Source organism: Sceloporus undulatus, chromosome 1 (assembly GCF_019175285.1).
Source record: "Sceloporus undulatus isolate JIND9_A2432 ecotype Alabama chromosome 1, SceUnd_v1.1, whole genome shotgun sequence".
NCBI lineage: Eukaryota > Metazoa > Chordata > Lepidosauria > Squamata > Phrynosomatidae > Sceloporus > Sceloporus undulatus.
This window is the reverse complement of record NC_056522.1, coordinates 109720990-109743519: the sequence shown is the minus strand read 5'-3', so window position 1 is coordinate 109743519 and position 22530 is coordinate 109720990. Positions and strand designations below refer to the sequence as shown.

Sequence of the window (22530 nt, the reverse complement as noted above, 5' to 3'; positions counted from 1 at the left end):
CTGTAGCAATCCGAACATTATTTTGAACAAATGCTACCAATAAAAATATCAAACTCTGTTATATGCCCAGAATTGGAAAACTAACTACTTCCTACAGAAACAGTTTGGATTATTAAACCATTCAGGTTGGCCAAGATGGACAAACTTGTGATAATAAATAAATAAATAAAACTTTTATTTATATCCCGCTCTTCTACCATAAGACAATCAGAGTGGCTTACAGTATAAAAACATCCAATACACAACACAATATATCATACCCCCCCTTAAAAAAGAATTAAACATATTACTTTTAAAATCACTCTATTAAATAAACTATTAAAACCAATAACAACAGCCGAGTAGTGGCATAATATAAAATATGCAGCATATGTGGGGGGGGGGTTCTTTCATGCTGGGTGAAAACTATTCTGGAAAGGCCTGCTGAAAGAGATCCATCTTAATAGCTTTTTTGAAGCTATCCAGTTTGGTAATTTGATGGATTTCTTCCAGCAAGTCATTAAACAATCTGGGAGCGGTCGCAGAGAATGTCCTCTGGGAGGTTGCAGCTAGTCTGGTCTTCTTTGATTGCAATACATTCCCCCCAGAGGACCTGAGAGATTGTACGGGAATAGGCGATCCCTTAGATAGGTTGGACCCAAGCCATGTAGGGCTTTAAAAGTAATAACCAACACCTTGTATTGTGCCCCGAAAAATTGAATGACTTTAAGATGGGTGTTATGTGGTCACTCTTAGATTTAACGGTGACCAGGCTTGCTGCCATATTCAGTACTAATTGAAGCTTCCAAATTAAGCACAAGGGTAGTCCCATGTAGAGCGCATTACAAAAATCGAGTCTTGACGTTACCAGTGCATGTACTACAGTTTCAAGGTCCTTTACTTCCAGGAAAGGGTGCAGCTGGCATTTCAGCCGAAGCTGGTAACAGACGCTCCTGACAGTCGCATACACATGGTTTGTCATGTGAAGTGATGGATCTAGGAGCACCCCCCCAGACTGCGATCACAGTCCTTTGAGGAGAGTGTGACCCCATCCAGGACTGGAGATTGCAACCCAATACCTGGTTTGGGAACCCCTACTGTAAGTACCTCTGTTTTGTCTGGATTCAACTTGAGTTTGTTTTTCCTCATCCAGTCCATTACTGCTTCAAGACACTGACTGAGAGAAGAAATAGCATCTGTCATCTGAGCTGCTGACTGGGACATGGAGAAATATATTTGGGTGTAATCAGCATACTAACACCCCGCCCCTTGACTACGGATGATTTCTCCCAGCGGCTTCATATATATATTGAAAACAGGATGGCGCCTTGAGGGACTCCACATTTAAGCTTCGATTTTGAGGAGCGGCTATCCCCGAGCATCACCATCTGGAATCTGCTGACTACAGAAAAATCGTTGGATAATTACTTAAAGGTTTGGGAATTATTCATCTGCTTCCTTTTAAAATGCTTTAAAAGATGGTAGGAGTGGGGTGAAGCTCTGTAGGAGGAGAAAGGAGAGGCCCTAGAATTTTTTAAAATTCCAATTTTAAAATAATAACTTTTTAAACATTTTTAAATATTTTTTTAACTTTTCTTTAAAAACATTACATCAGGGGTAGGCTACCTTTTTGAGCCGGGGGGCAGGTTGCTGTCCCTCAGACAACTGGGGGGCCGAAGCCAAAAAATAAATAATTAAATAATTTTTTAAAAAATTAAATATATAAATAAACCAGGACAAATGTAGGACTAAATTTTCAAATGGAAGACACTTTTTTTTAAAAAAATGGAGGGCACGCGAAAAAATTTGCTGATTTTTTTAAAAATGTTAATATAAATTCATGTTTCTGAGGCTTCTATAGACAATTGCCCCCCAAAGGCCTCGGTGGCAATCGGCGGCAGGACCAGGCTAGAGCCGGTCTCAAGGCCTTGCCGGGCCGCATCCGGCCCACGGGCCGCAGATTGCCTACCCCTGCATTACATTTTAACCAGATCTTCACTATGCATATGTAAATATGTTTAGGTTGTGTATATGATATTGTAATTTGGAGTTATAATTTTAATTTTGCTAATTGTTTATGTCACGACTATTAGCATTAGTGGTATATGGGAATTACAATTTATGAGTAACATTAGTGCAAAAATGCATTACTAAGGATTCTATATGGAGGATGTCAATGGGGAAGTGACACCAAGAGTTGCCGCACTGGTTGACACCAACCCTAGGGATGCCACTGCTTGATAGTGATATGGCAATACATCAAGTTCTCACAAATCTTTGTTAGAAAAAGGATGGAAAAGTAGTTTTGAGGCACCTTTTAGACTAGCCAGTTTATTTCAGCATAAACCTTTGTGGGCTGCAGATAATGTGTTCAAATTCACAAACTGTTGTTCGCCTTTTCATCCCCTCTATCTTTTATAATGTTCTGGTTTTGTTTTATCAGATGCCAGGAGGTGGCACTTGCTACGTCTCTATCTCAAAGTATTTTACAATAAAATACAAAATCCAGAAATGAGTAATAACTTTATTAGCCAACCAAAATGCCGAAATTACATTGTGCAAGCTTTCAAAGCTCCCCTGGCTTCTTCAACAGGCAAAAGATATTTTAAAATCATCCAGAAGAAAAGTGATGATGTTAAAGTCACTAATCAACATTTTTATATCCAATGTTGTAGTTCATTGTTCTGGGGAGATCTCAATGTAGGCAAAGGCCATGCATCTTCTTGGCCATGTGGGGACCAGGCACAAAGGACAATAAAAGACAGGTGATAACATGTCCACTTCATAGCAATAGAAAAGTAACTTCCTTTGAGATCCAGGCTGCCCTTGTCCTATGCCCCTTGCTTAAGCAGAGAACATTTAATTTCGCCAGAGGTCTAATTATTTTCTGCACTTTGGTTCACTAATAAAGGTATTCCTTTTTTCTGGATTTTGGATTTTGTTGTATCTTGCTGCATGGCCAACACAGCTACCCCAAATATGTTTCCTTGAAGACTTTAGTAGTTCTTCAACTGTGGTGACACTGGAGATGGCCACCAACTTTCCCACTTTCATCCAATGCATCACTATAAGTTGCCCACTTCTGCTTTCTCCCTAAAGCTGCATCTCCATTGCATAGGTAATGCCGTATGACACTGCTTTAACTACCATGGCACTATCCTATAGAAACTTGGGTAAAATAAAAAGTGGCCGATTTTGTTCACTTTCTGTGTGGGTTAATGTCGGATTAATGCTCAATGCGTCTGAAAACAATCCCGCTTTTGTGGATTTGAATCCTGTTTCTGCACAGGATTTGGCCGATTCCCTCCCATGTGATAAACTATAGAAGGCTAAATAGTTCACAAAACTACAAGTTTCAGAAATCCATAGCATGGTGGTTAAAGCAGTATCAATGCATTATTTCTGCCACCTGAATTTCCACAATAGTGCCACTCTTTTCTGTTTTGGTTAGGCCTCACCTGGAATATTGTGTCAAGTTCTGGGCACCACAATTCAAAAAGGACATTGAGAAGCTGGAGCATGTCTAAAGCAGGGTGACTAAAATGGTGACGGGGTCTGGGAAACCATGCCCTATGAGGAACGACTTGCGGAGCTGGGTATGTTTAGCCTGGAGAAAAGACGGTTAAGGGGTGATATGATAGACCTGTTTAGGTTTTTGAAGGGATGTCATATTGTGGATGGAGCAAGGTTTTCTGCTACTGCAATGGATGCAAACTATAGGAAAAGAAATTCCACCTCAACATTAGGAGGAACTTCCTGACAGTAAGAGCTGTTCGACAGTGGAACACATTCCCTCAGAGTGTGGTGGAGTCTCCTTCTTTGGAGGTCTTTAAACACAGGCTTGATGGCCATCTGTCAGGGATGCTTTGATTTTGAGTTCCTGAATCACAGGGGGTTGGACTGGATGGTCCTTGTGGTCTCTTCCAACTCTGTGATTCTATAATTTTAAGTGTAGTCCACATCAAAAATCTTTTAGATCCTTTAGGTAGTTGGCAAGAGCGACCAGTGAATCTGGTGCCATGGAGGTGGCAAATCTACTCTTGATTTTACCATTGCTCCGCCAGTAGCTGCTCCAAGCTGAACAGAATCTGTGCCAGTGCTAAGAATAAGAATAATGTCCACCACCAAGAGAGTTCCTGAACAGCTCAGAACAGCTTTGGGAGGAACAATGGCAAAAGCAAGAGTGGATTCACAGACATAGATTACATACCCCAAGACTTGGGTTTACAGATGAGAAACCACAACCCAACCATGCAGTGTTTTAATAGTAAGGTAGGGAGCCCAGATTTCCTCACCACAGAAGACAAGGAACTGTAAAATATAGGTCTTTCATGAAAAATGAAGGATATTACAAAATAAAAGCTCAAAACACTCATACTGTGTACATATAAATTAATTCTTCTTAGCCATGCTCAAAATGGAGGACATTTTGGAATTACTCCTAGACAGAAGGTTGAATTGTGGTGCCCAGAACTTGTCTGAGAAAGGGAGGACATCTGATCACCCAGTAGAAAGGGGCCTTTGGGGTTACCAAACAATCTTTTCTTCTGGAGTATTTCTGAAGCATTTCTAAATTCTCTTTCTCTGTCTAAAATAGACAACACATCCTGGTCATGACACTGTACCACTGAGACTGACTCACAGGGAGTTCTCTTACCTCAACCATGGTAGGTATCTTCATTTCTCCTAAGCCTTTTGCAAATCTATGTTATAAGCAATCTAGATGATCAAATGGTTTCCTTTCCCTTGCATGGTATCTCTTGTCCCTGAGTAGCTGCTAAAAGGCATTCCTGTTAGCATACTGATGTCAAAACATAGCTGGCCCAGTCCCTGCCAGTTTCCAGTGTATACTGACCATTATATCTTTATTGACTGATATACACAACCAAGATTGTGGATGTCCAGCACACTTAAGGAAGGTGAGACTATAACTCTATTCTGCTCGATAAGGCCCCACCTGGAATACTAGGCACCCCAATTCAAAAAGTATACAGTATTGAGAAGCTGGAAAATGGTGAAGGGTCTGGAAACCATGCCCTTTGAGGAAAGAATTAAGGAGGTGGGTATGTTTAGCCTGGAGAAAACGGTTAAGAGGTGATATGATAGCCCTGCTAAATATTTAAAGGGATGTCATATTGAGGATGGAGCAAGCTTGTTTTCTACTGCTTCAGAGAATAGGACCCAGAAAAATGGATGCAAACCAGAGGAAAAGAGAGTCAGGAGAAAGGAGAGGCCCCAGAATTTTTTAAAATTCAAATTTCTAATTTTTTAATTTAAATTTTTTTTGGAAATTTTTAAATTTTAAGATTATTTTTAAATTTTCTTTAAAAACATCACATTTTAACCAAATCTTCACTAGCATGTGTGCATACATTTAGGTTGTGCATACGATATTGTAATTTGAAGGTATAATTTTAATTTTGCTACCATTTCCAACTGTTCCTTTACTGTGTACAGAGACTTGTTTAAACATGGGTTTTGTGTGCACTGGTACCAGAGCCTGGACAGGTTATTTATTTCAAACTATAGCTTCCAGAATATCCCAGGCAATGTGGTTATTGGACATATTGTCTGGGCGATCCTGAGAGTTGTCATTCTCCCAAAAAATAACATTTCCAAACACTATACTACTCCTTTCTGCCCTCGCTTCTCCATATCTTCAGTCTCGCTCTCTCTACAGGCTCCTTCCTGTCGGTCGGACTTCAAACATGCTCTCATTTCCCCAATTCTGAAAAAACCTTCTCTTGACCCCTCCTCTTTGTCTAGCTATCGTCTGATTTCTCTTCTTCCCTTTCTTTCTAAGGTTTTGGAACGGGTTGTTTATTCGCGCTGTCTTGAGTTTCTTGAAGCCGACTCCATCCTCGATCCTTTTCAGTCTGGTTTCCACCCAAGGCATTCTACAGAGACAGCTCTCACTAAGATCTCGAATGACCTTTTACAGGCCAAGGCTAATAGCCTTTACTCTGTTCTCATCCTTCTTGATTTGTCTGCAGCCTTTGACACCGTTGATCACTGTTTCCTAATTGACATACTCTCTGACCTTGGGTTCTCAGACTCTGTTCTTGACTGGTTTAGATCTTACTTGTCTGGCAGATCTTTTGCAGTAGTTGCAGGGGGTCAGACTTCTTCTCCTGTTCCCTTATCTGTTGGAGTTCCCCAGGGCTCTGTTCTGGGTCCCCTTCTGTTTTCTCTCTACACACTGTCCTTAGGAAAACTCATTAGCTCTTTTGGTTTTTTCTACCATCTGTATGCCGATGACACCCAGTTGTATCTTTCCGCCCCTGACCTTTCTCCAAGGCTTGAACAGCAAGTCTCGTCTTGCCTCACAGCTGTCTCGCAGTGGATGTGCCATCGGCGTTTGAAGCTCAACATGTCCAAGACGGAGCTTCTTGTCTTTCCTCCTAAGCCCACCCTTCAACACTCCTTTTCTGTCTCTGTGGACAACATTTCTATTCAACCAGTTCAGCAAGCCCGCAGTCTTGGTTTTATCTTTGATTCTTCTCTGTCATGTATCCCTCAGATCCAGACCACAGCCAAGGCTTGTAGATTCTTTTTGTACAATATTGCCAAAATCCGACCATATCTCTCCGCCTCTACTGCCAAGATCCTGGTCCATGCCCTAGTGATCTCATGACTGGATTACTGTAACGTCCTCCTGGCTGGGATTCCTCTTTCTCACCTCCGTCCTTTAATCTCTGTCCAGCATTCAGCTGCACGCATTATCACTATTGCCCAGCACTCTGACCATATCTCTCCTGTCTTGGCATCCGTTCACTGGCTCCCCCTCCCTTTCCGCATTCAGTATAAGCTCCTGCTGTCGACATTTAAAGCCCTCCATGGACTGGCCCCTCCTTACTTATCAGACCTTCTTTCTCCTCACCTTCCCACCAGGGCCCTCCGTTCTGGTAGTCAAGGTCTGCTATCTCAGCCCAGGATTTCCTCTGCCCCATCCCGGATTCGCCCCTTTTCACTTGCTGCCCCTCACTCCTGGAACCTTCTTCCCCCACAAGCAAGAGCCATCACTTCTTTAACCAGCTTCAAAACGGAGTTGAAAACCATCCTGTTCAGAGAAGCCTTCCCAGGCATTGCATAATTGTCGCTTACTATTTGATGTTCGTTTGGTGCCTGTTTATCAAACCATTTCCTGTATTGCTATGTACTGTATATGTATTATCCTACTTGAGAGTATGTATTTTCCCTGGATGAAGATTAACCTTCCATTTTGAAGCCAAGCCCTGCCTCCAGTCCATCTGCCTTGGTCCAGGCCTTGGAGGTTGAGTGGAATAGCTGGACCTCTTACCCTTTCCTTCCACCACTCCCTTCTCCTTCTGTGTCATGTCTTTTTAGACTGTAAGCCTGAGGGCAGGGAACCGTCTAACTAAAAAGATTGTATGTACAGAGCTGTGTAAATCTACAGCGCTTCATAAATAAAGGTTAATAATAATAATAATAATAATAATAATAATAATAATAATAATAATAATTATTATTATTATTATTATTATTAACCTTTATTTATGAAGCGCTGTAGATTTACACAGCTCTGTACATACAATCTTTTTAGTTAGACGGTAATAATAATAATAATAATAATTATTATTATTACAGGAACCCCCAAACAAGAGTTGAGGCACCAAGGCCATTAGTGAGATTGTATCAGAGTTGCTGAATGGGGCATAAACTTTGAAACAGATGTGAGAGCAAGCCAGAGTATACCTGTTAATTCCCCCTCTCCACTGCTTTTTAAAACAATTCAAGCTTTTTCATTTTTTTGACAGAGTGCTTTTGCTCATAAGGATGCTGTGAGAACTTTCAAGAAACATTCTTTTTGTACATTTGGCACTAAGCTGCTCAAGCAAGTGAATGGCATCTGTCAAATTAGCCCTGACACTGGAGCCAAATGCAAAGGCCATGGAAAGCCAACCATCTGTATCAGTCTTCCTGCATCTAAGTAAAATATTGTTCTCCCAAAATGGAATTACAATGTCAGCAAAATTCCAGGCAAAATCCTTTGCAGATCAGCTAAAGAGAGGAAGCTAGTTTTTGTATGGCTTGTTCATCTCTTTTTAAAATGTGCTTGCACAGTCATGCAGTGAAACTGTAAATTTGCTATCTTGCAAGCCATTCTGATTCCGGAACTGCTCATTCATGGAATGTCTGCATCCAATTACTGGGATTACATTTCTCTCTCCATCTCTACAGGGTTTGGTTCATTTTCTGGAATGCCACACATACCCCTCAAGTGTGATAGATGACATTCTTTTCCAGTGAGAGAAGTGTGATTGCTTCCCCCCCCCCCGCCCGCAACATATGAAATGGGAATTATTGTAATATGCCCTCCACTTCCCACAAGCTGGTAGAAACTCCAGAGGCAACACATCACCATTTTAACTTCCTTGGGATGAGAATGCACTGGAGGTTTCAGGTGGTATAATTCTTTTCCCCAGATGTCCACACAGCCCACCCCTATATGAAAACAACCACACACACAGAACTTGTATCCCATTTGGGGGGTGTTTCAGTATGTAATGACAATAATGCGATTCAGGCACATAATTATAGAAAACCCACAGATCTTCTTCAAACCTTCTCCCTTGCTTGTTTACACTCCCCTCTCCTCCCCTACAACTCTTGCCTATACTCCATTTGGCCTTCCTCTATTCATTTCCCTCTTTTCACCTTTCTTACCCATTTCCACCCCAGACTCCTGGCTAAAAAAACCCTCTACTTCCCACTTTGTCCTCTTTCTTCTTTTCTCCTTGCAGAGAACTTGCAGAGATACACATAGATGTGTTTCCATAGTGTGAATAACCAACCCACAGTGTGAATGTGTGAGGGAGATTATTTGTATAGTCGCAATAAAAAAATATGTTTGAATGACACCTTAGTCTACTCTCTGAAGCATCAGAGAACAACCCTGAACCTTCTTCTTTGTGGCAACCCTTGAGATACTTCCTAGCTTTTCTCACATTTTAACTCCTCCCATCTCTCTCTCTCTGTCTCTCCAATTTTACATCTTTCACCCTCCCGCAGGAAACTTTGAAACTATGACTGGGAAATATTAGCTTCTCAGCATTTTAAAGTTGTAAATTCCCTTAAATCCAATAGGCTTGTTTATGATTAGGTATGTATAAATAAGATTGCCCTACTGTAATCCTTGTCATAATTCTTGCCGCCCTGGTCATCATCCTTGTCATCACTTGAAAAAAAAATGGTTGGACTACAGTTTTCATATGTTGCTGAAAAGCAGTACTTGGGAAAGTCTCATAACAGAGCTGGAAAAGTTTATCATTCCCTGAAGATGCCAGCCACAGATGCTAGTGAAACATCAGGAATAAACTCTTATAGAACATGGCCACATAGGCCAAAAAAAAACACAAAAAACATCAGGATCTGGGATGCTCCTACCCTAGCAACCCTAATACTTGTATATATGTTTATATTTATTCCCACTTGTTGTGTTATTCTTGTTATGCCCTTGTTCTCCTCCCCATAATTCATTACAGGTAACTCATTACTTACAAGCTCAGGAAATTTGCACAATAAAGCAGAAAAGGAAGACCTGGCTGGTGCCTGGCCTGCTTCTCACCCCAATAAATGTACTGGGTGGGTGGGGGAAGAATAACGGTGGAACCACAAGCTTTGTTCTGCACTTGAATATTGACATTCCTGTATTTAAGGCAGGAGGTTGTCAATCAAGGTGATATTATAGCCAATCATATCAGATGTTTATCTGTATTTATTCTGCTCTCAAACACCACAAAACCAGCTTGAGCTTGAAACCAGAACAAATCTGCATCTTGCTTGAGAATGATAAAGAGTGGTTTATATGGCTAGTATTTTTGCATACTGACATCCCAGTCCAGAGTACTTTATATACTTTTCTGAAGATAAAATCATGTGCAAGGAGGCTGGACTACACACATCCACACATACATATGTATGTGTACATACGCACATCTCTTGAAATGCAGTTGTTCTCATTAATGCTGACAGATACTCACAGGTGGTACAAATCAAGTGTTGTCAGCAGTGCCAAAATGTCACTGTTTGTGTGAGATTACAGGTCAGCTGCAGCTGTCAAGATGTCTCAGCTGTTAAGTGGCTTATCTCTCAACCAGATTCACAAAATGGAGCTGAAAGCCAAATACACATAGTTGGTTTTCCCCCACCATGTCCTATTCCGACCCCCATTTGGAGAGAATCCAGATAAATAACCAACCTTGCTCCTAATCAGCCATTTCATCTCCTGCCCAGAGTGAGCAAGATTTAGGGTCTGACTCTTTAACCACAGATAGGATTGTATTTCATGTCACAAGATATAAGTGTAAGCATAGAAGTGAAGAGGCTGCTTAATGGTAGGCATGTTGTTCAGATAGCATTTGTTGTTATGCGCCTTCATGTCAACTCTAACTTATGACAACCCTACCGTGGATTTTCTTGGCAAAATTTATTAAGAGGGGGTTTGCCACTATCTTCTTCTGAATTCCCGAAGGTCACTCAATGGCTTCCCATTGAGGAGTCAAATACTGATCTCCCAGACAGGCATCAGTAGGGGGATGCGAGGAACAAAGCTCACTGGGTGACATCTCAGGGGTGAAGACCTAGTGAGGAAGTCATTCCAAGCTGTCCTGACACCCCTGGCCGACCCCTCAGCCAACCCCACTGCCAGACAGACACTGATGAGGATGGGGTGCTTCTGCCATCCAGCAGCTCCTTCAAGGTGTAGTGGAGTGAGTAGAAAAAAGACTTCTCCTTCTGCTAGCCACTTTGCTGGTGCCTCTTCTTTGTGGGAACATGCTCAGGTTCAGCCACCATTGTGTCCGGGAAAGCAGCCAAAGGGCTGATAAGGCAGCTAGTTCTCAAACAAACAACCCCCTCCCAGCACAGCAAAGTCAGTGTAAGCTACACAGAGAGTTGCAGTAGCTTTACCAAAAGGGATTACCAAGAGAATTGTCAGACAGTCCGAGGTTCAGGGTAACAGATAGGCAGATCGATGAAGCAGTCCAAGGTCAAGGTTTCCGGGTATTCAAGACAAGAAGCCAAGGAGCCAGAAAAGAGCTAGGGAGAAAGCATGGACCTCTTGGAGGGTGGTCTTATCCAGGTATAGGAGGAGGAGAAGGCAATTACCCTGTAGCAATCCGAACAATTATTTTTTGAACAAATGCTACCAATAAAATATCAACTAACTGTTATATGCCCAGAATTGGAAAACTAACTACTTCCTACGAACAGTTGGATTATTAACCTTCAGGGTGGCCAAGGACAAACTTGTGATAATAATAAATAAATAAACTTTTATTTATACCCCGCTTCCTACCATAAGAACAATCAGAGTGGGCTTTACGTATAAAACATCCATACACACAAATATATATCATACACCCCCTTAAAAAAGACTAAACATATTATTTGAAACCTCTTTGAAATAACGTTAAAACCAGACACACCGAGTAGTGGCATAATATAAATATGCACTATGTGGGGGGGGGTTCTTTCATGCGGGTGAAACTATTGCGGGAAAGGCCTGCTGGAAAGAGATCCATCTTAATACTTTTTTGACTATCCGTTTGGTATTGTGATTTCTTCCACAAGTTCTTAAACATCTGGGAGCGGTCGCAGAGATGTCCTCTGGGAGTTGCGCTAGTCGTGGTCTTCTTTGATTGCAATACATTCCCCAGAGGGACCTGAGAGATGTCAGGAATAGGCGATCCCTAGTAGGGACCAGCATGTAGGGCTTTAAAAGTAGAACCACCTTGTAGTGTGCCCCCCGAAAAAGTGATGCTTTAGATGGGTGTTATGGGGTCCTCTTAGATTTAACGGTGACCAGGCCTGCCTGCCATATTCAGTACTAATTGAAGCTTCCAAATAAGCACAAGGGTAGTCCCATGTGCGCATTACAAAAATCGAGTCTTGACGTGCCAGTGCCTGTACTACAGTTTCAAGGTCCTTTACTTCCAGGAAGGGGTGCCAGCGGGCTTTCAGCCGAGCTGGTAACAGACGCTCCTGACAGTCGCATACCTGGTTTGTCATGTGAAGTGATGGATCGAGGAGCACCCCCCAGACTGCGATCCACAGTCCTTTGGGAGAGTGTGGACCCCAGCCAGACTGGAGATTGCAACCCAATACCCTGGTTTGAGAACCCCTACTGTAAGTACCTCTGTTTTGTCTGGATTCAACTTGAGTTTGTTTTCCTTTCCTCAGCAGTCCATTACTTCAAGACTCGACTGAGAGAAGAAATAGCATCTGTCATCTGAGGCTGGCTGATGGACATGAGAATATTTGGGTGTAATCACATACTACCACCCCGCCCTTGACTACGGATGATTTCTCCCAGCGGCTTCATATATATATTGAAAACAGGATGGCGCCTTGAGGGACTCCACATTTAAGCTCGATTTTGAGAGGCGGCTATCCCCGAGCATCACCTCTGGAATCTGCTGACTACAGAACATCGTTGGATAATTACTTAAAGGTTTGGGAATTATTCATCTGCTTCCCTTTAAAATGCTTAAAAGATGGTAGGAGTGGGTGAAGCTCTGTAGGAGGAGAAAGGAGAGGGCCCTAGATTTTTTTAAATTCCAATTTTAAAATATAACTTTTTAACATTTTTAAAATTTTTTTAACTTTTCTTTAAAAACATTCATCAGGGGTAGGCTACCTTTTTGAGCCGGGGGGCAGTTGCTGTCCCTCAGACAACTGGGGGGCCAAGCCAAAAAATAAATAATTAAATAATTTTTTAAAAATTAACTATATAAATAACAGGACAAATGTAGGACTAAATTTTCCAAATGGAGACACTTTTTTTAAAAAATGGAGGGCACGCGAAAAAATTGCTGATTTTTTTTAATGTTAATATAAATTCATGTTTCTGAGGCTTCTATAGACAATTGCCCCCCAAGGCCTCGGTGGCAATCGGCGGCAGGACCAGCTAGAGCCGGTCTCAAGGCCTTGCCGGGCCGCATCCGGCCCACGGGCAGCAGATTGCCCCCCTGCATTACATTTTAACCAGATCTTCACTAGCATATGTAAATAGTTTAGGTGTGTATATGATATGTAATTTGGAGTTATAATTTTATTTTGCTAATTGTTTTGTCACGACTATTAGCATTAGTGGATATGGGAATTACAATTTATGAGTAACATTAGTGCAAAAATGCATTACTAAGGATATGGAGGATGTCAATGGGGAAGTGACACCAAGATTGCCGCACTGGTTGACACCAACCCTAGGGATGCCACGCTTGATAGTGATATGGCAATACATCATTCTCACAAATCTTTTTAGAAAAAGGATGGAAAAGTAGTTTGAGGCACCTTTTAGACTAGCCGTTTATTTCAGCATAACCTTTGGTGGCTGCAGATAATGTGTCAATTCACAAACTGTGTTCGCCTTTTCATCCCCTCTATCTTTTATAATGTTCTGGTTTTGTTTATCAGATGCCAGGAGGTGGCACTTGCTACGTCTCTATCTCAAAGTATTTCACAATAAAATACAAAATCCAGAAATGAGTAATACCTTATTAGCCAACCAAATGCCGAATACATTGTGCAAGCTTTCAAAGCTCCCCTGGCTTCTTCAACAGGCAAAAGATATTTTAAAATCATCCAGAAGAAAAGTGGATGATGTTAAGTCACTAATCAACATTTTATATCAATGTTGTAGTTCATGTTCTGGGGAGATCTCAAGGTAGGCAAAGGCCATGCATCTTCTTGGCCATGTGGGACCAGGCACAAAGACAATAAAGACAGGTGATAACTGTCCACTTCATAGCAATAGAAAGTAACTTCCTTTGAGATCCAGCTGCCTTGTCCTATGCCCCTTGCTTAAGCAGAGAAATTTAATTTCGCCAGAGGTCTAATTATTTTCTGCACTTTCGGTTCACTAATAAGTTTCCTTTTTCGGATTTGGATTTTGTGTATCTTGGCTGCATGGCCAACACAGCTACCCCAAATATGTTTCCTTGAAGACTTTAGTAGTTCTTCAACTGTGGTGACACTGGAGATGGCCACCAACTTTCCCACTTTCATCCAATGCATCACTATAAGTTGCCCACTTCTCTTTCTCCCTAAGCTGCATCTCCATTGCATAGGTAATGCCGTATGACACTGCTTTAACTACCATGGCACTATCCTTAGAAACTTGGGTAAAAAAAAGTGGCCGATTTTTTTCACTTTCTGTGTGGGTTAATGTCGGATTAATGCTCAATGCGTCTGAAAACAATCCCGCTTTTGTGGATTTGAATCCTGTTTTCTCGCACAGGATTGGTGATTCCCTCCCATGTGATAAACTATAGAAGCTAAATAGTTCACAAAACTACAATTTTCAGAATCCATAGCATGGTGGTTAAAGCAGTATCAATGCATTATTCTGCCACCTGAATTTCCACAATAGTGCCACTCTTTTCTGTTTTGGTTAGGCCTCACCTGGAATATTGTGTCAAAGTTCTGGGCACCACAATTCAAAAAGGACATTGAGAAGCTGGAGCATGTCTAAAGCAGGGTGACTAAAAGGGTGACGGGGTCTGGGAAACCATGCCCTATGGGAACGACTTGCGGAGCTGGGTATGTTTAGCCTGGAGAAAGACGGTTAAGGGGTGATATGATAGACCTGTTGGTTTTTTGAAGGGAGGTCTATTGTGGATGGAGCAAGGTTTCTGCTACTGCAATGGATGCAACTATAGGAAAAGAAATTCCACTCAACATTAGGAGGAACTCCTGACAGTAAGAGCTGTTCGACAGTGGAACACATTCCCTCAGAGTGTGGTGGAGTCTCCTTCTTTGGAGGTCTTTAAACACAGGCTTGATGGCCATCTGCAGGGTGCTTTGATTTTAGTTCCTGATCACAGGAGTTGGACTGGATGGTCCTTGTGGTCTCTTCCAACTCTGTGATCTATAATTTTAAGTGTAGTCCAACATCAAAAATCTTTTAGATCCTTTAGGTAGTTGGCAAGGAGACCAGTGAATCTGGTGCCATGGAGGTGCAATCTACTCTTGATTTTATCATGCTCCACCAGTAGCTGCTCCAAGCTGAACAGAATCTTGCCAGTGCTAAGAATAAGAATAATGTCCACCACCAGAGAGTTCCTGAACGCTCAAACAGCTTGGGAGGAACAATGGCAAACAAGAGTGGATTCACAGACATAGATTACATACCCAAGACTTGGTTTACAGATGAGGAAACCACACCCAACCATGCAGTGTTTAATAGTAAGGTAGGGAGCCCAGATTTCTCACCACAGAAGACAGGAACTGTAAAATATAGGTCTTTCATGAAAATGAAGGATATTACAAAATAAAAGCTCAAAAACACTCACTGTGACATATAAATTAATTCTTCTTAGCCATGCTCAAAATGGAGGACATTTGGAATTACTCCTAGACAGAAGATTGAATTGTGGTGCCCAGAACTTGTCTGAGAAAGGGAGGACATCTGATCACCCAGTAGAAAGGGGCCTTTGGGGTTACCAAACCATCTTTTCTTCTGGAGGTATTTCTGAAGCATTTCTAAATTCTCTTTCTCTGTCTAAAATAGACAACACATCCTGGTCATGACACTGTACCACTAGACGACTCACGGAGTTCTCTTACCTCAACCATGGTAGGTATCTTCATTTCTCCTAACCTTTTGCAAATCTATGTTATAAGCAATCTAGATGATCAAATGGTTTCCTTTCCCTGCATGTATCTCTTGTCCCTGAGTAGCTGCTAAAAGGCATCGTTAGCATACTGATGTCAAAACATAGCTGGCCCAGTCCCTGCCAGTTTCCAGTGTATACTGACCATTATATCTTTATTGACTTGATACACACAACCAAGATTGTGGATGTCCAGCACACTTAAGGAAGGTGAGACTATAACTCTATCTGCCGATAAGGCCCACCTGGAATACTAGGCACCCCAATTCAAAAAGTATATTGAGAAGCTGGAAAATGTTGAAGGGTCTGGAAACCATTGCCCTTTGAGGAAAGAATTAAGGAGGTGGGTATGTTTAGCCTGGAGAAACGGTTAAGATGTGATATGATAGCCCTGCTAAATATTAAAGGTGATGTCATATTGAGGATGGAGCAAGCTTGTTTTCTACTGCTTCAGAGAATAGGACCCAGAAAAATGGATGCAAACAGAGGAAAGAGAGTCAGGAGAAAGGAGAGGCCCCAGAATTTTTAAAATTAAATTTCTAATTTTTAATTTAATTTTTTTTGGAAATTTTTAATTTTAGATTATTTTTAAATTTCTTTAAAAACATCACATTTTAACCAAATCTTCACTAGCATGTGTGCATACATTAGGTTGTGTATACGATATTGTATATTTGAAGGTATAATTTAATTTGCTACCATTTCCAACCGTTCTTACTGTGTACAGAGACTGTTTAAAACTGGGTTTGTGGTGCACTGGTACCAGAGCCTGGACAGGTTATTTATTTCAAACTATAGCTTCCAGAATATCCAGGCAATGTGGTTATTGGCATAGTGTCTGGGCGATCCTGAGAGTTGTCATTCCCCCCAAAAATAAACATTTCCAAACACTATACTACTCCTTCTGCCCCGCTTTCCCATATCTTCAATCTCGCTCTCTCTACAGGCTCCTTCCTGTCGGTCGGACTTCAAACATGCTCTCATTTCCCCAATTCTGAAAAAAACCTCTCTCTTGACCCTCCTCTTTGTCGCTATCGTCGATTTTCTCTTCTTCCCTTCTTTCTAAGGTTTGGAACGGGTTGTTTATTCGCGCTGTCTTGAGTTTCTTGAAGCCGACTCCATCCTCGATCCCTTCAGTCTGGTTTCCGCCCAAGGCATTCTACAGAGAAAAGCTCTCACTAAGATTTCGAATGACCTTTACAGGCCAAGGCTAATGGCCTTTACTCTGTTTCTCATCCTCTTGATTTGTCTGCAGCCTTTGACAACTTGATCACTGTCTCCTAATTGACATACTCTCTGACCTTGGTTTCCTCAGACTCTGTTCTCGACTGGTTTAGATCTTATTTTGTCAGACAGATCTTTTGCAGTGGTTGCAGGTGGTCAGACTTCTTCTCCTGTTCCCTTATCTGTTGGAGTTCCCGAGCTCATATCTGGGTCCCCTTCTGTTTTCTCTCTACACACTGTCCTTGGTAAACTCATCAGCTCTTTGGTTTTTCTACATCTGTATGCCAATGACACCCAGTTGTATCTTTCCCGCCCCTGCCTTTCTAAGGCTTGAACAGCAAGTCTCGTCTTGCCTCACAGCTGTCTCGCATGGATGTGCCATCGCGTTTGAAGCTCAACATGTCCAAGACGGAGCTTCTTGTCTTTCCTCCTAAGCCCACCCTTCAACACTCCTTTTCTGGCTCTGTGGACAACATTTCTATCAACCAGTTCAGCAAGCCCGCAGTCTTGGTTTAATTTTGACTCTTCTCGTGTAGTGTATCCCTCAGATCCAGACCACACCAAGGCTTGTTAGATTCTTTTTGTACAAATTGCCAAAATCGACCATATCTCTCCGCCTCTACTGCCAAGATCCTGGTCCATGCCCTAGTGATCTCATGACTGGATTACTGTACGTCCTCCTGGCTGGGATTCCTCTTCTCTCACCTCCGTCCTTTAATCTCTGTCCAGCATTCAGCTGCACGCATTATCACTATTGCCCAGCACTCTGACCATATCTCTCCTGTCTGGCATCCGTTCTGGCTCCCCCCTCCCCTTTCCTCCTTTCCGCATTCAGTATAAGCTCCTGCGGTCGACATTTAAGCCCTCCATGGACTGGCCCCTCCTTACTTATCAGACCTTCTGTCTCCTCACCTTCCCACCAGGGCCCTCCGTTCGGGTAGTGCAAGTCTGCTACTCAGCCCAGGATTTCCTCTGCCCCATCGCCGGATTCGCCCCTTTTCACTTGCCTGCCCCTCACTCCTGGAACCTTCTTCCCCCACAAGCAAGGCCATCACTTCTTTAACCAGCGCAAAACGAGTTGAAAACCATCCTGTTCAGAGAAGCCGCCAGGCATTGCATAATTGTCGCTCACTTTGATGTCTTTTGGTGCTGTTTAATCACCTTTCCTGTATGGCTATGTACTGTATATGTATTATCCTACGTGGAGAGTATGTATTTTCCTGGATGAAGATTAACCTTCCATTTTGAAGCCAAGCCCTGCCTCCAGTCCATCTGCCTTGGTCCAGGCCTTGGAGGTTGAGAGGAACAGCTGGACCTCTTACCCTTTCCTTCCACCACTCCCTTCTCCTTCTGTGTCATGTCTTTTTAGATTGTAAGCCCGAGGGCAGGGAACCGTCTAACAAAAAGATTGTATGTACAGAGCTGTGTAATCTACAGCGCTTCATAAAATAAGGTTAATATAAATAATTACAGAACCACCCCCAAACAAGAGTTGAGGCACCAGGCCATTAGTGAGATGTATCAGAGTTGCTGAATGGGGCATAAACTTTGAAACAGATGTGAGAGCAAGCCAGAGTATACCTGTTAATTCCCCCTCTCCATGCTTTTTAAAACAATTCAAGCTTTTTCATTTTTTGACAGAGTGCTTTTGCTCATAAGGATGCTGTGAGAACTTCAAGAAACATTCTTTTTGTACATTTGGCACTAAGCTGCTCAAGCAAGTGAATGGCATCTGTCAAATTAGCCCTGACACTGGAGCCAAATGCAAAGGCCATGGAAAGCCAACCATCTGTATCAGTCTTCCTGCTCTAAGTAAAATATTGTTCTCCCACAAATGGAATTCAATGTCAGCAAAATTCCAGGCAAAATCCTTTGCAGATCAGCTAAAGAGGAAGCTAGTTTTTGTATGGCTTGTTCATCTCTTTTTAAAATGTGCTTGCACAGTCATGCATGAAACTGTAAATTTGCTATCTTGCAAGCCATTCTGATTCCGGAACTGCTCATTCATGGAATGTCTGCATCCAATTACTGGGATTACATTCCTCCCATCTCTACAGGGTTTGGTTCATTTTCTGGAATGCCACACATAACCCTCAAGTGTGATAGATGACATTCTTTTCCGTGGAGAGAAGGGTGATGCTTCCCCCCCCCCCACCCGCAACATATGAAATGGGAATTATTGTAATAGTGCCCTCCACTTCCCACAAGCTGGTAGAAACTCCAGAGGCAACACATCACCATTTTAACTTCCTTGGGATGAGAATGCACTGGAGGTTTCAGGTGTATAATTCTTTTCCCCAGATGTCCACACAGCCCACCCCTATATGAAAACACCCCACACACAGAACTTGTATCCCATTTGGGGGGTGTTTCAGTAGGTAATGCAATAATGCGATTCAGGCACATATATAGAAAACCCACAGATCTTCTTCAAACCTTCTCCCTTGCTTGTTTACACTCCCCTCTCCTCCCCTACAACTCTGCCTATACTGTACTCCATTTGGCCTTCCTCTATTCGTTTCCCTCTTTTCACCTTTCTTTACCCATTCCTCCACCCAGACTCCTGGCTAAAAAACCCCTCTACTTCCCACTTTGTCCTCTTCTTCTTTTCTCCTTGCAGAGAATGCAGAGATACACATAGATGTGTTTCCATAGTGTGAATAACCAACCCCAGTGTGAATGTGTGAGGGAGATTATTTGTATAGTCGCAATAAAAAAAATATGTTGAATGACACCTTAGTCACTCTCTGAAGCATCAGAGAACAACCCTGAACCTTCTTCTTTGTGGCAACCCTTGAGATACTTCCTAGCTTTCTCACATTTTAACTCCTCCCCATCTCTCTCTCTCGTCTCTCCAATTTTACATCTTTCACCCTCCCGCAGGAAACTTGAAACTATGACTGGGAAAATTAGCTTCTCAGCATTTTAAAGTTGTAAATCCCTTAAATCCATAGGCTTGTTTATGATTAGGTATGTATAAATAAGATTGCCCTACTGTAATCCTTGTCATAATTCTTGCCGCCCTGGTCATCATCCTTGTCATCACTTGGAAAAAAAATGGTTGGACACAGTTTTCATATGTTGCTGAAAGCAGTACTTGGGAAAGTCTCATACAGAGCTGGAAAAGTTTATCATCCCTGAAGATGCCAGCCACAGATGCTAGTGAAACATCAGGAATAAACTCTTATAGAACGGCCACATAGGCCAAAAACACAAAAAAAACATCAGGATCTGGGAGCTCCTACCCTAGCAACCCTAATACTGTTGATATGTTTATATTTATTCCCACTTGTTGTGTTATTCTTGTTATGCCCTTGTTCTCCTCCCCATAATTCATTACAGGTAACTCATTACTTACAAGCTCAGGTAATTTGCACAATAAAGCAGAAAAGGAAGACCTGGCTGGGTGCCTGGCCTGTTCTCACCCCAATAAATGTACTGGGTGGGTGGGGGAAGAATAAGGTGGAACACAAGCTTTTGTTCTGCACTTGAATATTGACATTCCTGTATTTAAGGCAGGAGGTTGTCAATCAAGGTGATATTATAGCCAATCATATCAGATGTTTATCTGTATTTATTCTGCTCTCAAACCCACAAAACAGCTTGAGCTTGAAACCAGAACAAATCTGCATCTTGCTTGAGAATGATAAAGAGTGGTTTATATGGCTAGTATTTTTGCACTGACTCATCCCAGTCCAGAGTACTATAATACTTTTCTGAAGATAAATCATGTGCAAGGAGGCTGGACTACACACATCCAACACATAATGTTGTGTACATACGCACATCTCTTGAAATGCATTGTTCTCATTATGCTGACAGATACTCACAGTGGTACAAACACAGTGTTGTCAGCAGTGCCAAAATGTCACTGTTTGTGTGAGATTACGGTCATCGCAGCTGTCAAGATGTCTCAGCTGTTAAGTGGCTTATCTCTCAACCAGATTCACAAAGGAGGCTGAAAGCCAAATACACATAGTTGGTTTCCCCCACCATGTCCTATCCGACCCCCATTTGGAGAGAATCCAGAAAATAACCAACCTTGCTCCTAATCAGCCATTTCATCTCCTGCCCAGAGTGAGCAAGATTTAGGGTCTGACTCTTTAACCACAGATAGGATCGTATTTCATGTCACAAGATATAAGTGTAAGCAGAAGTTGAAGAGGCTGCTAAATGGTTAGGCATGTTTGTTCAGATAGCATTTGTTGTTATGCGCCTTCATGTCAACTCTAACTTATGACAACCCTACCGTGGATTTTCTTGGCAAAATATTAAGAGGGGTTTGCCCACTATCTTCTTCTGAATTCTCCGAAGGTCACTCAATGGCTTCCCATTGAGGAGTCAAAATCTGATCTCCCAGACAGGCATCGAGGGGGATGGCGAGAACAAAGCTCACGGGGTGACATCTCAGGGTGAAGACCTAGTGAGGAAGTCATTCCAAGCTGTCCTGACAGCCCTGGCCGACCCCTCAGCCAACCCCACTGCCAGACAGACACTGATGAGGATGGGGTGCTTCTGCCATCCAGCAGCTCCTTCAAGGTGTAGTGGAGTGAGTAGAAAAAAGACTTCTCCTTCGCTAGCCACTTTGCTGGTGCTCATTCTTTGTGGGAACATGCTCAGGTTCAGCCACCATTGCCCATGCAGCAGGACCATAAAATACTGACACCCCAGCCCAGAGTATTATATTACTTTTCTGTAGACTACCATGTAGTAACCATTTGCCAGGCAGCAATTCTGTGATTAACGGGTCTGTTCCCCTGTCAATTGTGAAATAGCAGACTGGTTTTCCCACCACCTCCCTCCCGTGAGTGACCTCTGGCTCAAGGGACAAAATGACAGGGACCCTCTTCCTGGTCAACAAAGAACAGACTCTTGTCACTGCAGTGATTTCTCGCCTGGCAAATGGGGATTGGTGGGTGGGTGGGGGATGGGCCTAGGGTTGCCATATCCGCCGCCGGGGGGCGGGACATCCCGGTTGGCGGGCCATCCCGGCCCGGTCCAATTTGGCGCCCAAACCGGGACGGCCCTGCCCACCGTGCCACCTCAGCCCCGGGCAGCTCCAAGGCCTTGCTGAGGCCTGGGGGGCTCTCCGCGGTTGGAGCTCCAGCCGCGGAGATGCTCCCCCGGCCCCAGCGAGGCGGCGGGAGGAGGAGGAGGAGGGGGAGGCCGCTTCCCACCGCGGCGATCACCCGCGATGAGGGCGGCCTCTGCCTCCTTCCCGGCCTGGGAGCGTCGAGGCTTGCTCCAGACCGAGAGGAGGAGGAGGCCACTTCCCACCGCGGCGATTGCTGCGATGAGGGGGCCTCCGCCTCCTTCCCGGCCTGGGGCCGTCCGAGGCTTGCTCCAGACCGAGTGAGGAGGAGGCCGCTTCCACCAGGTGATCACCGCGAGATGAGGGGCGCCTCCGCCTCCTCCTGGCCTGGGAGCCACTGAGGCTTCCTCCCAAGCCGGAAGGAGGGGGAGGCCGCTTGCCACCGCAGCGATCCGCCGCGATGACAGGCGGCCCTCGCCCTCCTTCCCGGCCTGGGAGCAGGCCGAGGCTTCCTCCCAAGCCGGGAAGGAGGAGGAGGCCGTTTGCCACCGCGGCATCGCCGCGATGACAGGCGGCCCCCGCCCTCCTTCCCGGCCTTGGAGCAGGCTGAGGCTTCCTCCAAGCCAGGAGAGGAGGAAGCCTTGCCACCATGGTGAT

The 22530-nt window shown here is 43.4% G+C and overlaps 1 long non-coding RNA gene across 1 annotated transcript in view; it reads left to right on the top strand.

Moving 5' to 3' along the window:
- Nucleotides 1–1093: 1093 nt before the first annotated feature.
- The window catches only part of LOC121919049, a 30208-nt gene continuing 8771 nt past the window's right edge, over nucleotides 1094–22530 (top strand). Inside the window, exons 1-2 of the long non-coding RNA XR_006101381.1 lie at nucleotides 1094–1413; nucleotides 4577–4646. This is a non-coding gene — a long non-coding RNA (uncharacterized LOC121919049). The remainder of the gene's footprint in view (nucleotides 1414–4576; nucleotides 4647–22530) is intronic.